At 38.9% G+C, this 8,164-nt stretch overlaps 1 pseudogene across 1 annotated transcript; it reads right to left on the bottom strand.

Moving 5' to 3' along the window:
- Positions 1 to 3,088: 3,088 nt before the first annotated feature.
- Positions 3,089 to 4,039, bottom strand: LOC308259226 (olfactory receptor 10A3-like; annotated as a pseudogene). Its single transcript has one exon. The product of its transcript is annotated as an olfactory receptor 10A3-like (transcript).
- Between the last annotated feature and the right edge of the window lie 4,125 nt (positions 4,040 to 8,164).

Below are 8,164 nucleotides of genomic sequence, written 5' to 3' on the forward strand. Positions count from 1 at the left end.
GCAAAGCCAATGCCATTGAAATGTAAATAGTCCAGATGTGGACCTTGAAACAAACATACTATCCTCAAATTTGGGGAGAACAAACAGACAGCAAGGGAATACATACGGGAAGATGTCAATAATAAAATTTTTACTTACGGTGGGGATGAGAGTTAATATGAGATAAAAAGAATACATTTTATGAACATAACCATGTGTCCATGTATTTTCATCCTCAAATATCTTAGACTACACACACACACACACACACAAAAATCTTCTCCAGAAAGAAAAGCTTAATAAATTCCAAAATTGTATAGTCATACAACAGAATTTTTTACAATAAAATTGCAAGATATATTAAAACTAGAAAAAACTAAAGTCTTAGAAGCAAGGAAAGATTAGTTAAGAATAAGAGGAAAACTTCCATTCTAGTTTTATAAAAAGAATATATGTATACCTACATCAGTGGTTTTCATCCATAAGAAATACCAGAAAGAATGCACATCAACCATTTTAGGGTTATTATTTCTGAAAATAGGACTGGGGATGCAAGTGTGGGTTTTTAAAAAATGAATATGAAATTCAGGTCTTTAAATGGTATAGAGGTAAAGATAGCACTGTCCTCCTAGAAATAGGCCCAAACAAAATTTAGAGAAACATGAATTTAAACATCAAGTTCAAAGAAGTAGGACACATTTACTGAATTGGGTTATACAAGAGGGACTGCCAAATGTAGTGTGGTCATAACAAGGTGCATGTTATTTAGAAGGATGCTTCACTGGGCAGTACAGACATGGACAGGCGAGCCCTTGTCCTCCAGAGCTGGGTTTCTACGGGTGTGGGCCCTTGGATCAGCAGCATAAGACGACCAGGAAACTTATTGCAGATGTACATGGTCAGACTTCACCGCAGACTTACTGCAGTAAGCCCTCTCTGTGTGGGACCCAGCCATTGTGTCTTAAAGTTCTTGGTCTGGCAATTCATGAAGGGGTTAAAACATGCTATTCTGACATATTGACTATTTAAATTAAAGACACTTGAAAGAACAGGTGCAAGAAGATCACATGGCATTCTTAAATGCTGGAGATGAAATTCTCATGAAAAGATGCAGCATCTATATTTTCAAGGACTAAACATTTGGGCCAATAGAATTCTGCACAGTATTAAAATAGCACACAAAGATGGTCATAGTGATGCATGCCTCTAATCCCAGTACTTAGGAAGCTGAGACAGAAGTGTCACAGATTCAAGGACAACCTCAGCAATGGGGTGAGACTCAGCAACTTAGTGAAAGTCTTACTGTCTCAAAATAAAAAATAAAATAGCACTGGGGATATAGTTCAGAGACCAAATGTTCCTGGGTTCAATCCCTAGTACCACAACAATAATCATAATTGTAATGACACACAAATACTCCTCACAAAAGGTAATTGCTTCTTCCACACTCACCATTGTTTGTTCAGTTCAGTGTACAGGTAACTGGTCTAGCTTATTTGATTCTTTTTTCTCTATGAGATCTCCATGGTACCTATTTTGTATCAATTTAATTTTCAGACCCAGGCAGGCCCCAGGAATATGAAGGAATAATTTTTTTCTGCTTCTACATTCTGATGCAAACTAAAATTTTGAAATCCGCAATGGCGCACTCTAGAGAACAAAAACCATAATTCTATCATTCACAGCAATGAGAACACCTTGGGAAGGCTGATAGTAAAGACTTCCCAGGACCTGTTTTGAATTAGAGAGAAGGAGGTAGGCATAGATGACCTAAGGATCCTACAGTTCCACCACAGTTTCAGGAAGCTGTCTGTCTATATAAAATATGTGAGTTCCAGTCATCTGATGACAGGGGAACAGTGGAGGAAAAAATAACTCACCTTTAGTACAGAGATTTACACTGTGTCATACAGCAATGCTTCTCAAAGTTTAAAGTGCATCCAAGTCACCAGGGATCTTACTAAAATGCAAATTGGAATTCATGACATCAATCTGGCCCAAGATTGAGTAGCAATTTTGTAATAAATTATTCTGTTTCTCCTGAGTAATTTATGCTGGCTTGGCCTGGTCCTTTTTCCAAACAAATGTCATAAAAATAACTTGGTCCAGAAAGAACATTCAAGGCAGGGGTGTGTGGCACTTGAGAGGTACGCCCAGTACCTTGTAGTATTTGAGAGGCTGAACAGGAGGATTTCATGTTCAAAGCTAGCCTCAGAATTTAGCAAGGTCCTTTTCCCAAATAAAAAAAATAAAATAGAGGCTGAAAATGTAGCTCAAAGGTAGAATGCCTATGGATTTAATCCCTAGTATCACAAAGAAGAAAGGAAGAAAGACAGGGAGAGAGGGAAGGAAGGGAGAAAAGAAGGAAGGAGACATTTTTCAAACATGAGACATGATCCAAAGATCTTCACATATATCCAACAGTCAATGTCAGTCCAGGGACCATCAGGAACTGTGAATAGCTACCCATCTTCTAAATCTCAGAAAATGTTGAGGCCTCCCCTTCATCCACAGAAGGTGCCCGGAGCCACCTCAGGAGTTAAAGCATTTCCCAGAAGGAAAGGAATTCAAGATGATATAAAAAAAAGTTATTTGTTGATCACATTACAGGACAATCGAATAGCAGATGGTTTTTAAGGTCTCAGGCCTGATCATAACTCTGAGATGTGGAATCTTCATGACAAGCATATCATATTTGATGTCACAAGAAAGGGACATCCCTGTAACTAGATATACTGATGTGCCAAGAGATGCCAAATATATTTGCACATGACTGGTCCAACCACTTCTTTGAGACCATCCATGTCCTCTGGAGTCTGAATGCAAAATAGGAACACAAAATGTAACATGGGTGTAGATGCAAATGGCACCTGATGAAACAACCCTGACACCCACACTCCCTCAGCTATGAGGCACTAGACAGTCTTCCTCCTGAGGACTGCTCTATGGACAGTTCTCTGTGACTAGTCTTTGCTTGTCTGGGACCTTTCTCCAAAGGTTCAATATTTGAAGCTAACATATTGTCACAGACTGATCTTCTTTTATTAATGCAAGAAAGTATATGTTAAATACCTACTCCCTTCGGCAATGTCTGAAAACACACAGCATCTCAAACAGTCAAACTGTGTAAAACCACTTTTCTCTGCCATAACTTCTTCAAAGCCCTTTTCATCTCACTGTTTCACAGGCTATAGATAAGCGGATTCAGCAGTGGTGTAAGCAGTGTGTAAGCCAGTGACATCAGTTTCTTGGTTTCTGGTGAGTAGCTGGATTTGGGCTGTAAGTACGTCATACTGGCTGTGCCATAGAAGAGGGTGACTGACGTGAGATGGGAGGCGCAGGTGGAGAAGGCCTTTTGCCTCCCAGTGGTGGACGGCATCTTCAGGATGGCAAAGAGAATTCGAATGTAGGACAAGAGTATCAACAAGAAAGGAACCAAAACAATCAAAATGGTTCCTGTGAAGGCATAGATTTCAAACAAGAAGGTGTCTGCACATGCAAGTTCCAGAACTGGGGGAGTCTCGCAGAATAGATGATTGATTTCATTGGGGCCACAAAAGGGAAAACTAAAGACCCATGTGATCTGCACAGTAGCCACCATGATCCATGAGACCCAAGAGAACATTACTAATTTCACAAAAACCATTTTGCTCATAATTATTGGGTAGTTCAGAGGATGGCAGATTGCAGCAAATCAGTCATAAGCCATTGCCCCCAGGAGAAAACATTCTGTCCCACCAAAAAGAAGAATGCAATACATCTGTGCAAAACAGCCCACAAAAGAAATGGTTGTTCTCTTGGTGGACAGGACCACCAGCATTTCAGGCATGATGGTTGCACTGAAACTCACTTCTACCACAGACAAGTTCTGCAGGAACAGGTACATGGGGATGTGGAGGCACTGGTCCAGGGAGATGATGGCGATAATGATGACATTTCCCATCAGGGTCACCAGATAAATGACCAAGAAAACCCCAAAGATCTGCTCTTGGAGTTCTGGAAAGTCAGAGAAGCCCAAGAGGATGAATTCAGCCACAGAGCTTTGATTTTTTCCTCTCATTTCCATAATGGGGACCTCTTTTTATGGATGTAGGAAACAAAGAATGAAGTCAAAGTCCAAGAGCTGAGTTCCAGCCTAAATTCATCTCAGCAATTCTGTTAGAGTATGAAATGAGGAGCCCATCTTGATGAAAGTTTACATTTGCAGTTTTGACCAGTGGTGAAATACTAGGATTAACAAATCTTTCAAATGTAAAAGAAGGTATCTGGTGTAGAAATCTGGTCTGAAGAGTAAAACGCACTACCAGTTTTCTATTATATTATTATATACCTCCGCCCTCTATTGTATGAAAATAAACATAGCCTTAATAATAAATAATTTATAGTAGTGGTTCAGATCTCAAAACATTGCTACAGGCATCATTTATCTTACTCAATTTTAAGTAACTATAAAATCGAAGGCCACAGACATAATGTATAAAAAGGTAGATATATGGAAAAAGCTATCCCAGTCTTTTTAAATAACATAGTAATTCAATTATAGGAAAATTTATATAAATGTATTTAAAATATGCATTAGAGGAAGATGGCGACCGAGAAAAGCGGGGCTTAAGAGCCCCGCTAACAACAAATCTCCATTACCACAAAATCAGCGCCTTTCATAGCCAGAAAACACCATCACCAGTGAAAGAAAAAATCACCAGGCTCCAGAGAGAAAGCGGACTGAGAACAGAGCCACAGAGGAGATACACCGGCCTCGCGCCTGAGGACGCAGCAGATGCGGCAGCAGCGCCATACTGCCGGCGGCAGCGGCGAATTCACCAGACGGCCACAGCAAGCCGAGGTGAACCACTGCGGAACAGCTAGGCGAGATTTCTCCGCGCAGAGAGCATCTACAGCTCCCAGTGGCCGAGCTCAGCACACGCTGCAGGGATTCAGAGTAGAAATCAAAATCAAGAAGAAAAACGCCAGCCCCACAGCCGAGGGCATAGCAGCAGCGCCATATTGCTATCGGCGGCAGCAGCAGCGAATTCAGCGAGGCCAGTACAGCTACATCTGCGTACTCAAGAACAGTGAGTCAAATTGCGGGCCACAGAGGAGAAATCCCTGGGACTTGACCCAGTGGGGGAGGGGCGGCGGCAGAGATATCACACCATAGGAGAACGTGCAACCTGGCACCCCCCACAGTCTAAAGCAGCCTCTATCGAATCTCTGGGTCGGAGACTCTGTGATAAAACCCAGTAAAGGAGGAGTGGGGTCTGAGTTACTACTGACTCGAGATCCAGAACACCTTAAGGGAAGTCATAGTGACCCAATGGAAGAACCCAGAGAAGGCACAAACATCGGAAATCATGAGAAAGAGGAATAATACTGGAGCAATAAATGCCCACAACCCCACAACATCAGAACCCGATAAAACAGAAAATCAGAGATTTCTAGAAGATCAAATCAGGAAAATAACTGTAGAAATAATAGAGGTGCTTCGAAAAGAACTCAGAGAGAGCCAAAAAGAGATAAAGGATGCAATTAATGAAGTAAAGGCCTCAATTCAAAGCACAAACAACCGATTAGAACACATGGAGAACAGAATCTCGCTCTTAGAAGATGAGCAATCCAAAAATGAACTCATAGTTTCTAATCTAGAAAAAAATATCCGACAGCAGGAATCTGATATTGAAGAAATATGGGCCCATTTTAAGAGAGCTAACCTAAGAATTATTGGAATAGAGGAGGGAAAAGAAAGTGAAACCAAAGGGATCAACAATCTCTTCAAGGAAGTAATAGCAGAAAATTTTCCAAACATAGAGCAAGAGGTTGATACAAAGGTCCAGGAAACTTATAGAACTCCCTTTAGACAGGATCAGAGAAGAGGATCCCCACGCCACATAATGGTCAAAATGACCAATGTGGAAGCCAAGCAGAGAATCTTAAAGGCAACAAAAGCAAAGGGCCAAGTGACATTCAGAGGCAAACCAATTAGAATCACTCCAGACTTCCCAAACCAAGTTATGAGAGCCAGAAGGGCTTGGAGTAACATATTCCCAATTCTGAAAGAAAACAACTTCCAGCCAAAAATTTCCTACCCAGCAAAACTTTCTATCAAATTAGATGGAGAAATAAGAAGCTTCCATGACAAACAGAAACTGAAGGAATTTATGTCTTCAAAACCAGCACTAGAGAAAATACTCAAAGAGATTAACTACAAAGAAGAAATAGGTAACACACTCCAGAACTAGAGAAACAAGATTTTCCATTCAACAGACAACTAAGATTGGTTATCTGTGGAGATTCATTATTTATGTTAGTCTTTTACCTATCTCTAAATGGTATTGTTTGCCTTTATTGTTGTTAATTTTTAGGATTTCTAGTTGGAATATTAATATACCTTCAGATATAGCAATTGGAAATATTTTATCCCATTCTATTAGTAACTGTTAACTCTGTTTACATTGTCTTTGGATATACAATATTTTTTTTTTATTTTTTAGGGAGTTTGTATACTCCTCTGTTGCCTGTGCCATTGAAATCATAACCAAGAAATCACTGCCAATTTCAATGTTGTGAGGTTTAATGACCCAGATTTTCTCCTAAAAGTTTATAGTCTTAAGATTTATATTTAAGTCTTTTATCTATTTTGAGTTAATATTTGTATATGGGATTAGGTAAGGGTCCAATTTTATTCTTTTCCATGTAATTATTATTTTTAACAATATTTAGTTAAAAGATTAATATTTCCACCACCAAATGTTCGTGGAAACCTTGTCAAAAATAACTTGACAATATAGGGAAGAATTTAGCTCTAGGCTTTTATTTAACTCCAATGATTTATATATCTGCCTTTAGAATAGTACTACACTGTTTCAATTATTGTAGCTTTATATGGTTTGAAATCAGAAAATATATATCTTCTAGCTTTGTTCTTTTTCAAGATCGTTTTGGGTACCTAGAGTCCATATTCCATATTAGGATAGATTTTTTTCTGAAAAATAAATATATAAATATATGATAGTTTCACCTAAAAAAAATAGAAAAAAATATTCTCTGGTAAGAAAGAAAGCAAAAAGAAATATTGAAATGTTATCTTTAAGTCATCAAAAGCTTGGTATCAGACAAATGAAACTGTTATGTGAGATTATCATTTTTAATTTTAGATAAATTGCCATAATACTAGATGTCAACTACTAAGCCAAGCATGGGAGGGAGGGATAGGGAGAGAATGGGGTGGGGATTGGGTGGGGGCTGACTGGGAAAAGTGTGCATGTATGTCTACAAAAGTATGTATCCCACTATGATGTATGAATACAGTGCACCAATAAAAAAAAATTAAAAAAAAATAAAATAAAATATGCATTAGATTTAAAATAAATAGATTTGTGACACTCAGATGTGACAACATTTAAGCCAGGCATGGTGGTGCATACCTGTAATTCCAGTACTTGAGAAGCTTAGACAGGAGAATTGAAGATTTTGACCAGTCTCAGCAACTTATAGTGAGGCCCTCCACAACTCAATGAGACTTTTTTTCCAAATGAAATATGACTGAGGGTGTAGCTCAGAGGTATAATTCATCTGGGTTTAACCCCTATTTCCTCATACAGACACATACAAAAATATGTGACAACATTCTGTAGGGGTGTATATTTTTTAATATGCCTATCTTTGGTGACATCCTAGACTACTTGAATTGATTTTAGGCTTATTTATTTTTTACTGATTCCTGGCCAATTCTATTGAAATTTACTGAAGTGTGTAATTTAGGGTCAAGTCTCCAAGGCTCATCCTCGTGACAATGATAATTTAAGGGCAAGTCCATTTCTTTGTCATTCTGGAAGTCTAATATCAAAGTTTCTACTCTTTCCCCCTCTGTCTTCCCTTTCTCCACTCTCCTGTTCACTAACTGCTCATAAAGCTCAGATCCACCACTTACAGGCACATAATCAGAAGCCGTAGTGTCTTACCTATTAACTCTGTCTCTAGAATGTTCATGCTACTTTATCAACAGTCACACCACCAGTCAAAAGTCCTAAGTACAATTTAGGGATTCAGTGCAGTGCTTTTATAACATTGTATGATGTGGAATCATGTGCCCTAGAGAATCCCTCCAGGGAAGACTTGGAATCATTTTGCACAGACCTTTTTATGTTTTGTATAATAACTAAAGAGACCTGAATTTGGCCCCTCTAGT

Source organism: Muscardinus avellanarius (genome assembly GCF_963383645.1).
Source record: "Muscardinus avellanarius genome assembly, chromosome: 1".
NCBI lineage: Eukaryota > Metazoa > Chordata > Mammalia > Rodentia > Gliridae > Muscardinus > Muscardinus avellanarius.